Below are 23,882 nucleotides of genomic sequence, written 5' to 3' on the forward strand. Positions count from 1 at the left end.
ATGTGATGAGAAAAAATTAACTGTACAAGTAGTTAATTAAAACCTTGTCAAATAACGTCCTCTTTAATTACTTGAAATCCAATATATTATACTCAGTGAAGTATAACCCCTGAGTTTTTAAAGCAGAATATTAAAATAAAACTGTTAGGCTTCTAGAGTAATATCCCTTCTTTGAGAGTTTCTTACATAGAAAAATTTAAGAATATGCTATTGAAATATAGCACATTGTCTGAAAATTATATTAAAAATAATATGTAACCAAGACAAGGAAGTAATAGAGGGAATATTCTTTTATTTCAAAGAGAAAAAAGGCCTATTGTGATGCACAACATGTTCAAACTAAATTAAATATGACACTTAGAAATAGTCTATGGAGTCTTGTGAATCTACAGAAAAATGATTGTTTTACTGTCTTAGAAAAGTTTAGGACGTTTGGATTTGATTTCAGACTTGGACTTGAACCTCTAATCTCAACTTTGAATAGTTCAGAATAAACATTGAAAATCTCTTTTGAAACTTTAATCAAAGTAGAAAGAATTCAAGTACTAAGGTTATGGAAAACTAAATCTATATTATCTGAAACATCTTCAATTACCTTAATTTGAGTCATTTTAAAAATAGACCGGTTTACTAAAACAGAAAGACATAATCTAACTTATGAGTGTAACTAAAAGAAACAAGGAAGGAAGGAAGAAGAAAGAAAATATGACAATACCATTTTTTCTCATGTTTATCATTTACTTCCTCAATTTCAGGGAAGGGAATAATCATTTATTAATTCGGACGTACCGAGTACTCAGGACATGATGTCTCATGAAATATTTATAATAGCCAGTTGAAGGAGTTTCTCTTACCCCCATTTTGTTGATAAAGATACCAGGCTTCACAGAGATTAAGTAATTTACACAAGATTTTACAGTTACTAAGTGGAAAAATCTAGACTTAAATCTTGATCTAATCTAAAAACTCTATTTCTTTAGCTTTATTAAGACAATAACAATACCATTGCCAATGTAATATATTTGAGTATATTTTTCTTTAAATGTAAAACCAAACAAATGTACAGATAAACAGCACAATCTCTAACAAGGCACCTTTAATATAAGAATTTCAAAACAATGTTAAATTCCCCTCACAAATTATTCTTGAGGGTCTCATGTTAGTCTCATGACTATAAAATATACTACTGCTTTCTCTTTCCCTTCCTGCTGCTGCCGAGTTGCCACACACTGACTATCCTATCCATGGGTCATAGCTGGTTTTTTGTTTTGTTTTGTAGTGTCTACTTTTATTTATTTATCTGTTTGGTAGCAGCCAAACTCTTAGTTGCAGTAGGTGGGATCTAGTTCCCTGACCAGGGATGGAACCCAGACCCCTGGCATTAAGAGCTTGGAGTCTTAGCCACTGGACCACCAGGGAAGACTAAAGTTGTTTTTTAAACCAAGACATTTCCCAGTGGTTGATGAGATTTCAGAGGAAGTAAATTTAACATGAAAATATTATTATTGATAGATTATCATGGTAATTTATCCACATATATGTTTTTAAATAATTAGTGAAATTTTTATCTGATATGCATATAATTCCATTAATAAACAGTTGTTGATCTTTGCTTATTGCTTGTTGTTTTCCTTTTTAGCATAAAATATATGGTATTTGAAGGAAAATTTTAAAGTACAATTTTAAAATGGGAAAAATACCACCCACATCTAACAGATCTTATTTCCTAAACATTTTTGGCCTAAACATTTTATTGAGATATAATTGACATATAACATTATATTAGTTTCAGATGTAGAACTGAATGATTGGCTATTAGTATCTATTGCAGAGTGATCACCACACTTATGTCCAGTTAACATCTATCCCATACATAGTTACAAAATATCAGTGGGGGTTTGTGCTGAGCATTCTTAAGATCTATGCAATACAGAATTATTAACTAGAATCACCAGTCTGTCAAGGTGAGAAACATACAGCATGCGGAAAAGGGTAAAAGATGAGAAGTAAGAGAGGGATAAGTTACAATCGTGTGTTCAGGGTTGAGAGAAAACAGTGGGAAGATATAGATGGTGCTAGGAACAGTAAGATGCCATTACCCAGCCCTAGGCATGAAGAGGTAGAGAGAGAGCATTTATTAGAAACTGGAGACAGAGTAACCTTGTAGATAGATACTGTTTTAGACAACACAGGGTAAGAAGATAACAAAGGTATAATATAAAAATTTAAAATATTGGAGATAACTAATTATAACACTAATGTAAACTTCACCAATAGTTCTAGAATTCTTTCTGAATGATCAGTTCATTTTTATATCACTTTCAAAGAGTGTAAGAGAGGAGGTATCAAAAGATAATGAACCCAGAACATAAACTTTTATGTGTTTGGTCATGGAATGAGACTGGACTATTTGAGACTGTCTTTATTTGACTATTTTTGGATTGAGTTGGTTATTGAGAACTTCATTTTTTTCTGCCTCTGTTTGGAGCAGACTAAAAAATACCTGTGCTAATAGCTCAAGGAAAAGTTTTAAAGGAATTTTTAAAAAATACTGTGTTCTCCTACAGATATTTCTGAGGGGATGTATCTAAAAATGATAGTTCATGATTTTTTTTTTCACGTACAGCTTATTTTCTCAACTAAGGTATGAGATTCTTAAGACCAGATATTGTAATTTATATTTGGGGGGTTTCTTGTAGCTCACAGAGCACACAGAACAGTTCTGAGACCAAGCTAGGTAATTTCTTGTCATTTTGACTCCACTGGTAAAATTTACACTTATTGATTCTCAGGATATTGAAAATGTCAGATGTTATAATTTATTTATGGATCTTTCTGCATTTGACAGCTGCAGATGCTCTGGGCTAAGGCTGCTGAGAAGGGTCACCTGTGTGCTTGCAGTTTGTATAGTGGTGTGGCTGCTGTAAACTTTCCTTGAAACTTAAAGAAACATTGTCTCCAGATTGTAGCATGGCTTTACACAGAGTATAGGGTCCCTCTGAGACACTTTAAATCATAGATGTAAAAAGAACATATTTAAAAAGCATTTTGAAACATAGCTTTACTTTACCTACCTCTGTAAAATCTCTAAAGTCAGAGAACAAATTAAAATAGGCATTCACAAAGAGCTTCCTTGTTCATCTATTTAAGTCTCTCAAAAATTCTAGAAGTCATCTCTGATTTAGCATTCTTTAGGGGCAACCATAAATTTAAAGCTGTTAAAATAACTTACAGATTTATATTAGATTTCCATTCTGTATCCAGTCTTCTCTTCTGGATACCTTGAAAATATGTGTGATAAGTAAGTAAATCATAATTGATTTCTAACCATCTGTCCACATTTCAAGATGGCTTGGGAAACATTCAGCGCATAAATTGATGCTGTTACTCATACCAAATATGTTCCTTTAACAGGAAAGCAAATTTCTGATAATAAGAAAATTTAAGTATGGCAGGTTTATGTTCCTGAGGTAGTGAAAATGGCCCCCATATATGCTGATATTCAAGTTTGGGCACTAAAGAAAAGAGAGTTATAAATCAATAAATCAAAAGTTTCTATTTCATTGCACTGGCACTCTTGGTTCTTGATATAAATTGCATATAACTTAGTAAAACTGCCTGGATGCACAACTTGGGTGGTGACTAACATCAATAGTCTACATTTTAGGTTCCCTTGAAATAGTTCTGCTTGCTTAATAAAACCATAACAAGGGGTATAAAGACATTGTTTTAATATGTCGAGTAGAATATTTACATGAACAACTACATTCCCATAAAAGGCTCATCTATAAATGCTAACATTGTGTTGCTCACTATTTCTGTGTATTCACATCACCAGTGTGACTGTTGCTTGACTCGGCAGAAGTAATGAAATTTTTTAAAGTATTTGCATGAACAAATATATCCATTATCAACATGTACATATTTGCAGTTTAGTAAGTCATTTACTTTTGTTTAAATATATAAAACTTTGGTGTCTGTGTGTGTGTGTGTGTGTGTGTACATAAGAGGGTTTTGCATATATAATTTTTAATTTACATATGTGTGTGTACATACAAAGTAAAATTTTCATTATCTTTTAGAAAGTAAGTTATACATATTTTATATATTATCCTTTGTCTTCAATATTTAGTTATTGATCTTTAAACAACCAAATTTAGTTTCATAATAAAGAGTAATACAAAATTGGAGCATATTGTTTTCATTTTAATTATTTTACTAGTTAAAAATTCTGACTGCCTCTTTGACTTCAAATCCATCCTACTTTCCTGAAAATGCCTTTAACACTAGCCACACAAAATTTCTTGTTATTTTTTTAAATGTATTGTGCAGTTTCATATAGCACATGTATATCTCCCTGCCAGGGATTCCTTCCCACGCTGTGCCTTAGCCTTCTTTTTTCTCCTAGTCTAACATAGATCCCCCTCTCTGTTTTCCTTCCTCTGCCACCTTGACATTTCTGAAGTCAGGCTGAAAGGATTGGTTTGCTTCTCTCAAAAGACTATACGTTCATCAGCAGCAGAATCTGGGACTATATTCGTAGTTCTCAAATCTTGCACAGGCCCTGGTGTAGAGCAGTTAAACAAGTCAGAGTAGTTGGATGAATGAAGAAATGAACAGAATGATAACTACTTTCTATGGGTGATTATGTGTAAGCAAAAAGTCAAATGATCAATCTTTATGTGAGCAAAAGGTGGTTGTTAAGATTGCAATTAAATCTGAATATGAAGATGGTACTGCGTTAGGAATAATGCATTTAACACATTTTCGATGTTTCTGTTATGAAAGCACCCCATCATCATGCAATCAGAATCTGCAAACATTTCTTTTGAGGTGTGTGTAAACTCATGGCAAATTTATGTTCCTTTAGTATTTTAGATGTTCTGAACTTTCAGAAAAATTCAATGTAATGTTTGAAATACATCTTTAAAAATATTAATGTTTTATTGATTTCATTAAGATATTTAGAGGGTTTTATTATTAATATATATGTAATCAACAGAACTGAAGACAGTTCAAGGTTATGATGTAGTTTGCAGTGTCCTAGTTATTATCTGCACCTTTTCATAGCCAACAGGAAATAAAGTTTTGTTCAGAATAATTTACCCTTATTTTATATGATGTCAGCCAAAACAATATAGTAAAACAATCTTTCTACCCTTTTACAATACTTGAATTCCATTATAGTGCTCATTACTTTGTCTGTTTTTCTCCAATGTCTTCCACAAAGATTTAGATACATTTTCTAGTAATAACATGCGCAACAAACTTAACAACAAAGAAGTAGAAAAGCTATAGAATGGAGCCATACTTGTGTGCAGATAGGTTTATTCATTCAAATATTTATGGAAGACTCAGGACATAAAAGGCACTAGTTGCTGGAGTATGGTGGTGAGAAAAAAACACCAACAATAACAATGCAAAAGCTATAAACATGGTGTCTCTTCTCATGGAAATTACTGCCATTAGGGATGACACATAGACACATGTTTGAATTTTTACAACATGAAGTAGCTCAGTTAAGAGCATATCACAGAGATCACATGTAGACTGTGAGCATCCATTGGGAAAGGACTCTTGAGTTGTGATCTAAAAGATGAGTAGCTGTTAACCAAGAGGAGATGAAGGAAGCTCATTCTACTGGAGTAAAGACCTTATGGAAAGTTCCTATGGTGGGAAATAGCAGAAAGAAAGAAAGAAAAAAAAAAGACCAGGGTAACTAAATCTAAGAAAATGATGATACTATAGGAAGATGAAAAACTAGGCAGAAACCTTTCCATGCCAGGTCTTACAGACCATGCTGAATATCCTAGGCATCTGGATATCTACCTTAAGGACAGCAGAAACCTGCTCAAGAATTATGAGCAAATATGAGTTGATCCTATTCATGCACCACATTGTTCCTTCTAGGTAAGGTGTTAAGAGTGTACCAAAGGGGTCAGAAGCAGTAGCAGGAAAGCTTGATAGTTACTGTAATTTAAGCAAAAGAGGTTGGTGGTGGCTTGGGTTAAGAGTGGTGATTACGAAGATGGCCAGTTGACTTCAGACTTCATTCTGAGAGTCTTGATGGCCAAAGAAAATGGATAAGATCAAATCTATTTTTTTTTATAAAAGAAATTTCTTCAGGAAAAGAGATTTCTTTCCAATAATTCTTTCCTATATCTACAGAAGTATTTGTCTCACTTGTGATTTTATTTTACATATTTCACTACATATATAGATATATATGTATGTGCGTGTATATATGTATATAAATACACACACATATATGACACATATAAGTGAAATAAATTTCATAATTTATGGTACTATACCTCATCATGTTATATAGTGAGTCACTCATAAAGATTTAATTGAGTATTGAAATATCAAGCAGTTCAAATACTTCTGTAATTCATTCATAAACTAGCTTTCCTGGGATTAAATGGACCCCTGGTTAAATATCCCTGCTTTCAAATATCTTAATGACATTGTAAAGAGACAGGAAGACAGAGAAACATAAATAAAAAAACAAATAGGATTATGTGTGCTTTGCTGAAATCTTCAAAAATATCATGTTTCAACTATAAATTTTAATTCATAGCTTAAATACAGATATTATATTCACATAAATGTGTGTGTTGCATGGGCTTCCCAGGTGGAACTAGTGGTAAAGAACCCACCTGCCAATTCATGAGTCCTAAGAGATGTGGGTTCAATCCCTGCGTCAGGAAGTTCCCTTGGAGGAGGGCATGGCAACCCACTCCAGTATTCTTGCCTGGAGAATCCCATGGACAGAGGACCCTGGCAGGCTACAGCCCATAGGGTTGCAAAGAGTCGGACATGGCTGAAGCACACACACGCACATATGTGTGTGTGTGTGTGTGTGTGTGTGTATATAGTGTGTGTGTGTGTATGTATGCATTGCATATATACTTGTGTGCAAACCTTTGTTGTCACACACACATGCACAGTTTTATGGATTTCTCTGTCCTGAACTGAGAATTGGGGAAAGCGTATTTTTTTTTTAACCTTCTATTGTAGAACCAAAGTCATATGAGAATCAAACAACATAAACCTTTGCCCTTTGACCTAAGGTTAACTTCTTGCCATACTATTAACTAGATTATCTCACATACATTAATGTTTATTCCTAAGTTTCTCTTCTTTGAAATAGGGAAAAATACATAACAAAAACTTTTCTTGTGAAGATCATGTATATATGTGATGCTGAGTAAAAGCATTAAACTGCTTCGGGCTTGAAATTAAAATGTAAGAGATACTCTTTTGTCATGTAGTATACAAAATAATGGGCTTCCCTTGTGACTCAGCTGGTAAAGAATCTGCCTGCAATGCGGGAGACCTGGGTTCCATCCCTGGGTTGGGAAGATCCCCTGGAGAAAAGAAAGGCTACCCAGTCCAGTATTCTGGCCTGGAGAATTTCGTGGACTGTATAGTCCATGGGGTTGCAAAGAGTCAGACACAACTGAGCGACTTTTACTTTTTCATATAAAATAGTAACAATATAGTAATAATAAAAGATGTATTACTAAAAACAAATATTAAATTCTAAGCTCATTGAGACCTCATGGACTGCAGCCTGCCAGGCTTCTCTGTCCATGGGATTCTCCAGGCAAGAATACTGGAGTGGGTTGTCATTTCTTTCTCCAGGGGATCTTCCCAACCCAGGGATTGAACCCACTATATGATTGGATATACTGGAGGACTTCTTGCTGCTTCTCATTAATTTATGAAGGCAAGAGACAGAGTTGCCGTGGATTTAAACTTGAATAAGCCCTTTACCTCCTTGATTTGTCTCCTAAGAGTATTCTGTTTGTTTGTTTTTTTTAATGTCCTTTTTTGGAGGCAAAATTTAAACATTCTCTACACTCTTCTTTTGTATCTTACTGCAAAGAATAATAATTAGCTCATTAATCTCAACTTTTTAGTATGCTTAGGTCAACAAAATTTCTTCTAGGACTTTTCATCATTTAACCCTGTGTACCACAGTTTTTTTTTTTTTTTTTTTGCTTTTTAGCAGGGCTAATTCAAAGATTTTTAATTTATAATTTTTTTTTCCCCACTAGTCACATTGTATCTCTTTTATATCTATGTTTATTTTCATTTTTTAAGGCTGAAACAACCAGTTAAAATTTGAGTAGCAACAGGTATCATGAGTTTTGTTGGGGGGGTGCAATATTCAATTGAGCCTCAAATTTAGATACATGAATCTGCCAGGCTGGATGGGGTGGCTTTTTGCTCATCTCTTTGTTATTTTATTATCCTATTTTAAAATTTCCACATCATTATCCTCACTTTTGTGTCACCTTTACCTGAGCCACAGATGCAAAATGAGCAAAATATTTCTTGGTTAAAATATAAAATATTTATTTGCAAATTAAATAATTAACTTTCAAGAATCTCTTTAGTAAAGTATTTTATTATAAAACAAGTTTTAAGTATCAGATTTACAACAGTATTTAACATCTCATTTGGTGATCAATATTTGATCTGTTAAATATTACTGTTAAAAGATTTTTCCACACTAACTTTTCCTTATCATTATAACTTCTCTTTATTAGATAATCTAATGCACATGATTATGGCATGTTCATCTATTCATTTAACTCTGCCCTCACCTCCCATTGTGGAATTCTGCCATTTGTAAGGTGCTATGGTAGGATTTGGGCCAGGTATAAAAGAACACAGTAGCTTCTCAGCCTTTGTGGTATTCATACTTGAATAAACTCTATATAAAAATATATTGAGTTGAATATTAAAATAGAGGTAACTTTGGCAAGCTGTGGGAACAGAGTCAAGAATTGTTCATTCAGTTTGAGGAGACTAAGATTAGTTTCATAGAAGAGGTGTCATCTTGAAGATATCTAGAATTTGAAGAAATAAAAAAAAAATCACTCTAAGCAGAGGAACTAGAAAATATAAAGAAGTCATAAAATATATAGAGAATTCAATAATTATCAAGAAGCTGAATATACTAAGACATAACTATAAAATATAACTTTTTTGAGTACTTCTTATGTCTTAATATGCTTAGTTCTATGTGTTAATCTCTACATCATATGCTTAAAATAACCTCTATGAGGTAGGACTCATGTTACCCTTTTTTACAGAAAGTTTGAGAAATTTGCCTAAGGTCACACAGTTATCACCTAGCATAAACAGGATTCAGATTCTCACATTTTATAATTTTAAAACCTGTGCATGTGGAGATCTGCTTATTTGTAAATAGCCTATTGCTCATTTGGAAAAATAAACCAGTGGACAATAAAAAAAAATAAAATAAAAATAAAACCTGTGCATGTAAACATCGTGTGATACTACACAGAATGATGGAAAGTGAGTAGAAAAAGATTTTTCCTCAAACAAAGCTGGAAAGCTTACTTCAAAGAAAGTAAGATGATATTACTCAAGAATTGCCTGGGAGATACAGGGGGATCTAAACCTCAAGCCTAACCATCACCATAAATGTAATCTTTTAAGTCTGCATAGTTGATCTTGACCTGCAAATTAAGTGCTTAATATTTTCTTGCTTAATATTACCTGAATTTTTAAATCTTTCCAAGATATTAGCAATTTTATTCATTTTTATACTATGTCCAAGATCCAAAGATTAGTTTTTATCTATGTTTAAACTTCAAATACTAGTTTAGACAACAAAACTTAGCAGTTACCCAGGAACACTGTGAAGACTTTTTTGTTGTTCTTTCACTCAGTCGTGTCTGACTCTTTGTGACCCTATGAACCACAACACGCCAGGCTTCCCTGTCCTTCACCATTTCCTGGAGTTTGCTCAAACTCATGTTCATTGAGTCAGTGATGCATCCAATCATCTCATCCTCTGTCTCCCATTTCTCCTCCTGCCCTCAATCTTTCCTGGCATTGGGGTCTTTTCCAGTGTGTCAGCTCTTCACATCAGATGGCCACAACATTGGAGCTTCAGCTTAAGTATCAGTCCTTCTAATGAATGGGCTTCCCTGCTGGCTCATATGGTAAAGAATCCACCTACGATGTGGGAGACCCTGGGTTTGATCCCTGAGTTGGGAAGATCCCCTGGAAAATGGAACTGCTACCCCCTCTAGTATTCTGGCGTAGAGAATTCCATAGACAGAGAAGCCTAGTGGGCTACAGTCCATAGGGGCGCAAATAGTTGGACATGGCTGAGCAACTTTCAGTTTCTAATGAATATTCAGAGCTGCTCATATTTAGGATTGACTGATCTGATCTCTTTGTAGTCCAAAGGACTCTCAAGTATCTTCTCCAGAACCACAGTTCAAGAGCACTCAGCCTTCTCTATCATCCAAGTCATCCCAAAATAAACCATAGCTTTGACTATACAGACCTTTGTCAGCAAAGTGATGTCTCTGCTTTTTAATACGCTAAGTTTGTCATATTTTTCTTCCAAGGAGCAAGCATCTTTTAATGTCATAGCTGAAGTAACCATCCACAGTGATTTTGGAGACCAAGAAAAGAAAATGTGTCACTGTTTCCACTGTTTCCCCATATATTTGCCATGAAGTGATGGAACCAGATACCATGATCTCAGTGTTTTGAATGTTGAGATTTAAACCAGCTTTTTCACTCTCTGCTTTCACCCTCATCAAGATACTTTTTAGTTCCTCTTTGCTTTCTACCATTAGAGTAGTGTCATCTGAAGACTTACCCAGTTCCTATCTCCAGACCCTCTGAAGAATGAATTGGTTTTAGTTACTAATCTCTTGAGATTTTCTTAGATCTCTCCTTTGGGGAGAGGAATTGGCCATCTCTTCTGATTTTTGAATTGCCAAAAGGCAATGAGTTTAGAAGCACCTGTGTTTCTTGGCAAGCAATAGAACATTTGTGCAAGACTCTAATAATTTAAATCCCTCTACATTTCTCTACTGGAGAGGAAAATGATATATTCTACTTTTGTATAATATTTTCCTTTTATTCTTTGGCACTTTAGGTAGAAAAATATAAAATAACATGGTCTACTAAAATAAGTTAGACAAATAAACCTCCCTTCTCTAAAAAAAAACACATAACTGTATATTTAATTATATAAAACATATATAAAAACATATATAATTATATACACATTTACATATTAGTATTCTAAATATTTTAAACATTATACTCTAATAACCTAGATTTTTATATCTTGGGTCACTCTTAAGTATTTAATATTTTAGTTTACAAGAATTAATCAGAAGTTTGTGTATGAGTAATTACAAAGATCTTTTGGTTTTTCACATCCTATACTAAATAGCAAAGGTTACACATCATTTCATAGTATAAAATGTCTGTACCCTATTTTATAGCTTTGAGTTTTCAATTTCTGTTACCTACACAAAGAAAATGGAAACATATGTTAATAACAGATGTTGTTTTGAAAGATATGTGAGTAAATGTCCTACCTTATAATTAGTTTTTGACTTAATACAAAAAGTGTTTTGAATTCTTTTTTAAAAATACCTAAGAGAGTCACATTTTCAAGGTTAATTTTAAAAATTCTAGATTATCTGATCTTCATAGGAAAAACATTTGATATCTATGCTTTAGAATTTTGATATTTTTCTCTTTCCATTTATCTTAAACCTTTGAATGATACAGGGGCTTCCCTGATGGCTCAGACTGTAAAGAATCTGCCTGCAATGCAGGAGATCTAGGTTCAATCCATGGGTCAGGCAGATTCCCCTGGAGAAGGGGATGCAACCCACTCCAGTATTTCTGCCTGGAGAATTCTAAGGACAGAGAAGTCTGGTGGGCTATAGGGTTGCAGTCAGTCAGCCGTGACTGAGTGACTTGCACTTTGAATGATATAGTCTTTCTGGAGTCACAGTGAAGACAATGATCAGAAAATTGTGAACAGATGAAGGAATTGAATAATTTCAATCCTATGTTGCTTGGAATTATTTTCCAATGCAAATTTGTTGATTTAATAAATTCACCTATGTCATAGTTTATATCTTGGCTACTGGCTTTGTCTGTAGTTCTGGCTTTTGAATGTTGTCAAATACTTTTGTTAAATCAGAAGACACATGATGCACATATGAGGTTTTTTTACCTGTACTAGATATTGGATTTTTTTTTACCTTTTTTTTTTTTCTGTTTTCACACTGGCAACAATCATCACTAAATTTTAGCAGTGCTAGTATGTATTTCTGTAGAGTAGCTACACCTATTGTTTTCTAATTTGATCTTTGCATAACAATGACTGGGTTTTAGGGGTTTTATCCCTATGCAAATTATATGCCTCAAGAGAATCTTATCCTGGGATTGTTTGAGTGGAGAGTGATAAGAGATAGTGAAAGACTCTGAATATAATGGCATCTGACAGCCTCTTGGTTAAATAACTCTGCTTTGTCTTTGAGCTTTACCATCTGAGGAAGGACAGAAGATAAGGGAAATCTGATTTTAAAGGAAAATGAAATCTGATTGGATGGTCTCTGGCCAATTTCTCATATTATGGATTTCTAAAATGAGATTGCTCTGAATTTTTAAGTGTTAGCACAGACATTGGGTTGTTTTAGTATAAGCTGCCATTTGAAATAAAAATACATTGTGTTGCAACACTAGAGATGTGAGCTGGTGACTTATAAAAATATTTTGATACCTATCTAGAAGACACCATATTTTATAGAGAAGAGATACTAAAGCTTGTCTTTTTAGAAAAAAAGTATAGTGTGAGGATTGAATGATAATTAATACTCATGATACTTAGCACTGTGCTAACTATAAATTTATAATTAGAAAATAATCATAAAATACTGAATTGAAACCTTTGTAAGACCTTTAGGAATGAAATCACTAATTTAATATATAGGTGATTCAGTATTTATTCCTTTTTATGAGAAAATGGTCAGTTTATGAAGTTGTGATTTTTTTTTTTGGCATGCTCTATTTTTCAGCAAACGAATTCTTTCAAACTTGTGTATACCAAACAAGTTTATTATTACTTTTAATTCAGGACATACAGTTAGAGGATTTTATCATGTCTCTGACATTGAAAGTGAAGGATTTGTATATCACTTCAAACTGATAAATGATATTAAAAGAAATTTCTGAATTGAACAGCCTTTGCTGACTTTTTCTGGCTACATAAATTCCATAATATAAAATGGCAAACTAATTAGGTATACAGATAATTTAAAAGCACAGATCTTCCTTAGCTTACTGTGGAATTACATCCCAATTAACCCATGTGCTATACTAAGTTACTTTAGTTGTGTCCAACTCTTTGTAGACCCTATGAACTGTAGCCCACCAGGCTCTGCTGTCCATGGGGATTCTCTAGGCAAGAATACTGGAATGGGTTGCCATGCCCTCCTCCAGAGGATCTTCCCAACCCAGGAATTGAACCTGGATCTCTTAAGTCTCCTACATTGGCAGGTGGGTTCTTTACAGTAGTGCTATCTGGGAAGCCATCAATAAACCCATAGTAAGTGAAAGATAGCATAAGGGGAAATGCATTTGATACACTTAACCTACCAAACACCATAGCTTAGACTACCTTAAATATGCTCAGAACACTTACATTAACCTACAGTTGGGCAAAATTATGTAACAAAGCCTATTTTATAAGATAGTGTTGAATATATCATAGAATTTATTGAGGACTGTACTGAAAGTGAAAAACAGAATGATTGTATGAGTACAGAAAAATTCTTTCTGAAAAAATTTAATTTTATTTGTTCCTTTTTCTCTGTGCTGAGTCTTGGTTGCTGCACATGGGCTTTTTCTACTTGGGGCAAGTGGGGGGCTATTCTGGTTGCAATGTGCAAGCTTCTTGCTGTGGAGCACAGGCTATAGGCACACGGACTTCAGTAGCTATGGCTCAAGGGCTCTAGAGTGTAGGCTCAGTAGTTGTAATGCTTAGGCTTAGTTGCTCCATGACAAGTGGGATCCTTCTGGACCAGGGATCCAAATAGTGTCCCCTGCATTGCAAGGCAGACTCTTAACCACTGGACCACTGGGGAAGCCACCAGAACAATTCTAAGTGTATCAATACTTTACTGTTGTGATCATGTGGCTATGTGGGAGCTGCCACTGCCAAACATCACCAGAGAGTATCACACTACAGTGCAGCATATTGCTAGCCTGGGAAAAGATCAGAATTCAAAGTGTGATTTCTACTGCATGCATATCACTTTTGCACCATTGTAAATTTGAAAAATCACTGTATATCAGAGACCATCTATAGGTTACTTTAGTAAGGGTGTGCTCAGTATTTTAGTTGTGTCTGATTCTTTGTAACCCCATGGACTTCAGCCTGCCAGGTTCCTCTGTCCATGAAATTTCCCAGGCAGAATACTGGAGTGGGTTGCCATGTTCTCCTCCAGGGGATCTTCCTGACCCAGGGATTGAACCCAAGTCTCTTGCATCTCCTGCACTGACAGGGATTCTTTACCACTGAGTCCCTTGCAAAGCCCTCACTTTAGTAAGTACTGAGGTCTGAATAATAAGTAGAACCTGGGGCTGAAAACATCATGGCTTGATGTAAATTAAGCGGCCTGATTTTTACAAATCACTACAACAATAAATAGCAGCATAACATGTAAGCTTGCATGGCAAATCATGTTTATCTTAGTGTAGGGGAGGCATCATCTGCCCATATGCCAGTCCCCACTGATAAAATGCTCACAAGAGCTGCTCCATGCACTCGCTGGCTATCTCACTGAAACTTTGTCCTCGGAGTCCTTATGACCTTTTAGCTTGTTCCATAGCTAGATTCCATCCACCATTAGCCACATCAATGGCACATTTCCAGGTGAATCAGAAGTTATTTAGAGAAGATTCTGATGCTTTCAAACACCCGATAAACATTCAAGGTCTCTCAGTAATTTCATTTGGACATCTCAAAATGAAAAACAGAGAGATTAGATGAAATCCTCACATAATAATCTGTGTGTGTATTTTTTTTTTTTTAACCAGCACATGCCTTTGGGCTTTTTGTTCAGTGTTCCATCCAGTTGATTTTGCAGCATTGAAAAACCACTACGAACACATTTTTAAATCTAGCTGGCTCCATTTTTGTCTGCTAAATTGCACTGAATACAATCTGTGATTGCAACTTTGCCTTTGCTTCCATCTAGTAGCTATTTTTGCAAGATGTGTAACTTAATTGAAAGATAAGTACTACCTTTTCACTTAGAATCTTTATGAAAAATGTAAAAGATGCTTTGCCAGTCTGAATAGTTAATTGAGTTTGACTGTACCAGGGTAAGTTGCAAAAAGTGTGTCTATGGCAACTCTTTATGTCATAAAAAAATTTAAAGGGCCTGTATTTAATGTGATTCTTATTTAAGTTCACTTAATGGAGTAAGTAAAACTGGATATATAATTAGAGTCTAAGATTAAAGCATCATAATTGAAGTAAGGTAATATGAAGAGGCTCACACAATAGTGATTATGCTTCAGATGAATACAGTCTTCCTTAAACTCAACCAAAGTCTCATAACTCTTGAATTTATTCACCACGATGTAATAATGACAGTGTGTGGATAAGTATCACACTTTGTAAAGGTAAAATGTCTTACGGTGTAACAGGCTCTCTCCTATACAGTGGTACATTTGAATCTCCCTTTAGCCCTGGATACATGTTTGTCCATTTTCCAGTCAAGGAAATTGACACATACAGAGTTATCCTGTTCAGGGTCACATAATTAGTAGATGATAAATTCACAGTCAAACCCAGATATTTTAACTTCAAGTCTAGTGTCCTCATCCCTGTTCTCATCCTTTGGTGATACCATCAAGTTTGTGGGAAGGGTAGAAGAGACACACAAATCTTTGCACTATGTTTCAGTACATACTTTGCTTCTAACTGACCTGCTTTACCCATGTATTCCTCATGTACCTGTCTGTTTTTTCAGGCTAAAGGGCCCTTCCTACATAGTGGCTTTTGCCTTTTCATTCCTGTGTCTGTGTTCCCCACCTTAGATTTAAGTAATCATGTTTTTCTCTCCTCACCTTGACAAAAGAGGATTGGGATAGTTCTCTATTAAGAAAGCAAAGAAAAATTATGGCGAGAGATATAGACTGATAGATATGAAAGCCAGGAAGCAGGAACTGCATTTTCCAATTATACAAAAATAGAGTAGTATTCTTTGATTTGTCTTTAATCTTGTACATTCTTTATGCAAAATTAAATGAATAAACATTAATTTATAAATAAGTTTTATAATAACTCAATAATTATTTTTAATTTTATTATAATGTTTATTCTATACTAAGCATGAACCTAGGAATTGTACCTCTAGCTTTTGTTTACATAAAACTCTTCTATTGATGCAGGAAGAACTGGCAGTCATATTGTTGGGGATGCCAGGATTGAACTCATCCCTGACAATATTCTGTTGTACTCCTAATGTGTAGAAGATAAGGTTCAGGTTCATATGTGTGTGTGTGTATTATATCTGTGTATGCACAGATAGTTATTATATGTGCATGTACTATACATTACAATAAATTTAAATGTTTACTGTATAATTAATGATCATTATTTCAATGTTTAGAGGGATTTTAACATGATAAAATGGCTTCATTATCCTTTCTAGACAATCTGCTAGCAGTACTTTTCCAGCAACCTATCCCTTCCCCCACCTCTTTGACATTACACCAAGCTTGTTTCTTCCCCATTCTGTTGATGTAATTATCCTTGCATAATTTATAGCAAGATTTCCTGGCGATGTTGATATTGCTACAAAATTGTTGATATGCCTTGAGCTCAAATGATGCTTCTGTTCAATTTGTTTACCTTTCTGCTTAAGCAGAGTTTTTGTGTCATAAGTAAAACAGCAAGAGATAATATTATAGTAGAGATGGCCTTTCATGGAGTGTTGTTGTTGTTCAGTCACTAAGTCATGTCTAACTCTTTGTGACCCCATGGACTACAGCACACCAGGCTTCCCTGTCCTTCACCAACTCTCAGAGTATGCTCAGAGTCATGTTCGTTGAGTCAGTGATATCATCCAACCATCTCATACTTTGTCCCCACCTTCTCCTCCTGCCCTCAATCTTTCCCAGCATCAAGGTCTTTTCCAATGAGTCAGCTCTTCACATCAGGTGGCCAAAGTATTGGAGCTTCAGCTTCAGCTTTAGCACCAGTCCTTCCAATGAATATTCAGGGTTGATTTCCTTTAGGATTGATTGGTTTGATCTCCTTGCTGTCCAAGGGACTCAAGAGTCTTCTTCAGCACCACAATTTGAAAGGATCAATTCTTCGGTGCTTAACCTTCTTTATAGTCCAACTCTCACATCCATACGTGACTACTGGAAAAACCATAGCTTTGACTATATGGACATTTGTCAGCAAAGTGATGTCTCTGTTTTTTAATACTTTATCTAGGTTTGTTATAGCTTTTCTTCCAAGGAGCAAATATCTTAATTTTGTGGCTGCAGTCACCGTCTGCAGCGACTTTGGAGCCAAACAAAGTAAAATCAGCCACTATTTCCATGTTTTCCCCATCTATTTGCCATGATGTGATGGAACCAGATGCCATGATCTTAGTTTTTCTCATGTTGAGTTTTAAGCCAGCTTTTCCACTCTCCTCTTTCAGTCTCATAGAGAGTCTCTTTAGTTCCTTTTGCTTTCCGCCATTAAGGTGGTATCATCTGTATATCTGAGGTTGTCAATATTTCTCTGGCAATCTTGATTCCAGCTTGGGATTCATCCAGCTCAGCATTTCGCAAGATGTACTCTACATACAAGTTAAATAAGCAGGATGACAATATACAGCCTTGACATACTCTTTTCCCAATTTGGAATCAGTCCATTGTTCCATGTCAGGTTCTAACTATTGCTTCTTGACCTGCATACAGGTTTCCCAGGAGACAGCTGAGGTGGTCTGGTATTCATATCTCTTTTAAGAATTTTCTACAATTTGTTGTGATCCACATAGCTTTAGCATAATCAATGAAGCAGAAGTAGATGTTTTTCTGGAATTTCCTTGCTTTTTCTATGATCCATTGGATGTTGGCCACTTGATCTCTGGTTTGTCTGCCTTTACTAAATCCAGTTTATCCGTCTAGAAGTTCTCGGTTCATGTACTGCTAAAGCATGTGAAATGAACACAATTATATGGCAGCTTGAACATCCTTTGCCCTTGCCCTTCTTTGAGATTGGAATGAAAACACATTTCCCAGTCCTGTGGCCACTGCTGATTTTCCAAATTTGCTGGCATAGTGAGTACATCATTTTAATAGTATCGTCTTTTAGGATTTTACATAGCTCAACTGGAATTCCATCACCTTCACTATCTTTGTTTGTAGTAATACTTCTTAAGGCCCACTTGACTTCCCACTGGCTCTAAGTGAGCGACCACACACACCATTGTGGTTATCCGGGTCATTAATACCTTTTTTGTGCAGTCCTTCTATGTATTCTTGCCATCTCTTTTTAATCTCTTCTACCTCTGTTAGTTCATTACTGTTTCTGTCATCTATTGTGCCCATCTTTGCATAAAATGTTCCCTTGGTATCCTTAATTTTCTTGAAGAGATCTCTAGTCCTTCCCTTCTATTATTTTCCTCAATTATTTGGAATTTTCTCTTAAGGCTTTCTTACCTCTCCTTGCTATTCTGTGAAACTACATTCAGTTGGGTATTTCCCTTTCTCATTTGCTTTTCCCTTCTCTTCTTTTCTCAGCTATTTGTAAGGACTCCTCAGACAACCATTTTACCTTATTGCATTTCTTTTTCTTTGAGATGGTTTTGATCACTGCCTCCTGTATAATGTTATGAATTTCTGTCCGTAGTTCTTCAGGCACTCTGTCTACCAGATCTAGTTTCTTGAATCTATTCATCACCTCCACTGTATAATCATAAGGGATTTGATTTAGGTCATACCTGAATGGTCTAGTGGTTTTCCCCACTTTCTTCATTTAAAGCCTGAATTTTGCAATAAGGAACTTAATCTGAGCCACAGTCAATTCCAGGTCTTCTTTTTGCTGACTATATAGAGCTTCTCCATTTTCAGCTGCAAAGAAGAATCAATCTGATTTTGGTATTGACCATCTGGTGATGTTCATGTGTAGAGTTGTCTCTTAGGTTTCTGGAAGAGTGTGTTTGCTATGGCCAGTGTGTTCTCTTGACAAAACTGTTAGCTTTCCCTTGCTTCATTTTGTACTTTAAGGCCAAACTTGCCTGTTACTCCAGGTATCTCTGGACTTCCTACTTTTGCATTCCAGTCCCCTATGATGAAAAAGATATCTTCTTTTGGTATTAGTTCTAGAAGGTCTTGTAGGTCTTCATGGTACCATTCAACTTCAGCTTCTCTGGCATTAGTGTCTGGGGCATAGACTTGGATTTCTATGCTGTTTTTACTTTCATGGATGGATTTAAGTAAATACTGGCTGCAAGGAATCCAAGAATATTAGCATTTTTCTTGGAATCCTTAACCGTAATACTTAACCCAGAACAAAATGTTTCTCAAATGATAGTGAAATATCTAATTCATTAAATTTTAGTTCCACAGACTACCTTGGAATTAACGGCCTATGAGTTTTCCTGCTAACAAATGAACTGTTTGTTTGTTGCTCATTTTCCCCCCAATCCAGGAATTTGTTCTTCAGTTTAGATTGATGTTGACAAGGTCTTCTTCATAACAGCAGGTGTTAAGCTATAATTGGTCATTATAGAATTATATTTTGCTTGGAGAAATTTAGAAAACAAGATAAGCATATTCTTGTTGTCAAAATTGACTCTGGTTCAAAAATCAGAAGGATGGCATGAGATATAATATATAAATTATCAGAATGTATCATTTTACTGCACAATCAATATATTTAAAAGGCACTAAAGTCAATGTGAATACCCCTGGGAAAACACTCTTCTTGAGCCTAACCTGCAAAAAATGCCCTTTTTACCTTAGTTAATGTAGATATTGAGAATAAAAAACAAACAAACAGGGGAATCAAATATGGCCAGATGACCTCTTTGAAGGACTCATGAGAAACTGGAAGCTACAGAGAGATTTGTTAATAGTATTGTGTCAGTTGCAAACGTTTTTACAATCACTTAGCACTGTCATTGTCATTATTTTACATAAAATAGCATTACTTTGTAAACACCTATAAACAGACATTGCCCAGATATGCTAAACTATAAGAAGATTGTTACTGAGTAAAATATTACTAGTTTAAATTAATAAGTATAAAACTTTGTATATATTCTATGCATTCACATCATTAGAAAGGAAAGGGAGGTATACTAAGGCAAGATTCAGTTATACACTTGTAATTCACCCATAAAGGAAAGAACTTCATCAGAAAAAGGTAATATTTAGCTTCACCTTGCTCATTGTTTCAAAAATCCTTAAACATACAAAAAAGAACTAAGTGCATCTTATTTATTTTCTCTGTTCCTTCCTATACCTCTTTCTTGTTTGCATCACACAATCAGATTTCCAACCTACATGTCTGAAGTCCAGTCTGCACTGTTGAACGGGAGCATCATGACTTAAAGCTTCATAGAAATGCACATACTCACTTGCTCCTGCATCCTGGGGTGAAGATCATCTTGAGTGCCGCCATGTTTTGTTTTGTTTTTACCCCTGAATTTGCAAGTGAAACAAAATAGGCTTTTGTTAGATATACAGTTCTTAACTTTTTTCTTTTTTAAAAAATTCTGTACATGTTTCCTCAGCAGAGTGCAACATCTCCTCGGCTGTCACTATTAATGCACATGGGTTCTCATTCCTGGTTATTCATTAGAATCACTTAAAGAACTTCTAAAAACTACTGCAGCCATGATGTTACTGTATCTCTGATCAGTTCATCAATACCATGGCCTTGCCACCAACGAGGCTGTCCTTCTTGAACTCTAGAATATAGAAGAATCCCCTAGGATGCTTATATAAAATGAAGATTCCAGGGCCCTCTTCCAAAGGATTCTCTTTTGATAGGTCTTTATTTAAAGTTGTATATTCCTTGGGTCTTTCTTTGAGAGACAATACTGTGAGAACTCCTCTTTATTCCCAGTCTGGGTTTGTGATCCTTTATTGGTATTACATTTGAATGTATCTGTTGGAATATCATTCCTTTAACAATAACTTACATAATTTCAGTCAGTGACTATTTTCATCAGTGCCACTGTTGTGGTTTTACTCAATATCTTACATGAAAACAACTGAACATTAAAGGAATTTATAATGATTGAATCAGTATGATGGAATGAACCATTAATAGTTCAGCTCACTAAAGAATTGCCATCATATCCCTATTAGTACTGAGCTTCACTCCTAATCATTCCTGGGAAATATAAAAGTACATAAACATGGTTTCCTTAGTTATAGTCTCAGGAAGCCACCTCTGTGGTCATTTTATTTGGAATATCCTCTTCTTTCTGTGCCCTGAAACTTTGTCAACAATCTTTCATGTCCCATTTTGATCAGTATCAGAATAGTCGTTTATTTCTGTCAAGGCTTTTATAGTTATTCAAAGAATCTGGTCTTTGTGTCTGAAGTTGCAGAGTTCACATAATACAAAATTTTCAACTACCCTGTTTCCGTGTTTCTTGTCAATAATATTCAGAAATAACTACTATACAGAACTGTGTACCTGTATGGTTCTTATAGTAACAAGTATATATGCTTCTTACCTACACACACTCTGAAAAAACTGTCACTGCAGACACATATTGACCAAGAATTACTTCTTTCTTGCATGTCTCCACTCTACACATATTCTCTCTCTCCTGAAGTGATTTAAGGATGACAAAGGTCTTTATGGGATTTTGTTGGCCTGTGAATAGCTGTTAGCCCGAGATACCCCTGAAATTAATGTCTACAGTTGTTCAAAAAACATTTTACCCTAAATTGTTTTTTCACATGTTGTGTTATCAATCTTCCTTCTGGTTGTAGCAGGCAGGATTTGTTGTTTTACATTTCACTCTCTAGGAATCCATGCCTGAGTTGCTCCCATTGGGATAAGACCAAGGATACCTCTGATACAGTCATGGGCGGAACTTGGACCAGCTTACACTTGACCCCAAACTATAAAGACTGTAAAGACAGATATAGGCACACTCATTAATGCTTTTCATGCAAAATGCCCATACACACACCCTGGGACAACTCAGGGCACAGTGATGGTTTAAATAGAATAATGCATCCTCTCCAGCTCTCGGAGTGTGCTGCTTATTTCGTGAGAACCATATGGAGCTGAGCCTTTACTACCTAGTAGGCACTGTTGCTATTCTTTGCCATTCTGCTCCAGCATCCTAAGATTAGCCTATCTACCACTGCCTGCATCCAACAATGTGAAACTTGTTTTAAGCTGGTTTTTAAAATTTCTTCAGCTCCACAAATCCATATAAAGTAAAATTTATTTGTTTTGATTCATGGAACAAAGTTAACGTTCTCTTAGGTAAGAGTGAGAAATAATTCTACTCACCCATCTAGCACTGCCCATTTGCATTTTGTTTTGATGTGTGGAGGAAATGTATTGTTAAACACAGACTTCTGTGAATTGAACAAATCTCAGGCCAGGTAGAGGAGGCTAGTTAGCATTACATTGCGCAGTAGTATATAGGCATCACTATATAACATCCATCAGATTGTGAGATAAGGATGGCTACTTCTTTCACTTAAACATCCCTGGTCCTTTATATAGCCAGAGTAAACGTAACTAACATGCTTGCCAAAAAATAACAGTATAAAAAAATGGGCTTCTAGCATTTGTCATAAACGTGCTGGCACAGGATCTCAAGCATATAACTGGCTTTCTTTATGCAATGAAAAGGCAATTGTGAGTGTAGCTCAAAATCTCTGTTGCCGGTGGGCAGCACATACATTTTATATTTCCTTCCTAATGTTCTAAATGATGCAAAAAAATGCTTTCTAGCTACTCAAATGCTTCATATGTTAATAAATATACATTAATTGCCATAAATTACACTTAATTTTTCTTTAATGAATCAACTTGTTAGTTTTTCCTATCTTGTTAAAATAAACCCATGTTTGAAAGTGAAAAACTTTATCAATAAAAAATTATAATTTTATGAGATAATTATGTTTTCATTGTATATCAACATTTTAATATTCTGTGTACTAGAAGAACAAATATTGATGATCATGTTTAACCATGTTTGACCATAAAGCATCACTTCTAAATAAATTTGAAATTTGTATAGGATTATGCTTTGTTGTGATTGGCAGTAATATATTGTTTTCAAGTAGTATATATAGAAAGTAATATTATATACTGATTCAAACTGTTAGTGGAGGCTGTCAAGTATAGGTGAACTCCAACTTAGCCTGTCACCTCTTTTGCCAAACCTTCTTTGACCAGCAAGTCTATTCCAGCAAGAGAAATGATCATTACTGCCTCTGCTGCATTTTAGCACTTTCCCCACTGTAATGCAATTCTTTGTTTAAACGTCTATCTTAGCTTGGGCTGCTATAACAAAATACCGTAGAGCAGGTGGCTTAAACAAGAGATATATATTTCTCAGAGTCCTAGAGGCTAGGAATTCCAACATCAAGGTGCTGGCAGATTGGCTCCTGGAGAGAATTCTCTTCCTGTCTTGCAGATGGCTGCCTCCTCTGTGTGTCTCCACATGGCAGTGAGAGAGAGAGCAAGAGAGGGAGAAAGAGCCAGCACTTTGTTATCTCTACTTTTTATAAGACACTAATTGGATTATTGTTGGCCTCCTTTGTGGCTCAGTGGTAAAGAATCTGCCTGCAATGCAGGAGACCAGAGTTCATTCCCTGGGTTAGGAAGATCCCCTGGAGAAGGAAATGGCAACCCACTCCAGTACTCTTGCCTGGAGAATCCTATGGACTGAGGAACCTGGTGGCCCAGTCCATAGTATCGCACAGGGTTGCGTTGGACATGACTGAAGCAAGTTAGCAGCAAACCCATAATTGGGGCCCCACCCTCATGACCTCATGTAAACCTAATGACC

This window comes from Capricornis sumatraensis, chromosome X (genome assembly GCF_032405125.1).
Source record: "Capricornis sumatraensis isolate serow.1 chromosome X, serow.2, whole genome shotgun sequence".
NCBI lineage: Eukaryota > Metazoa > Chordata > Mammalia > Artiodactyla > Bovidae > Capricornis > Capricornis sumatraensis.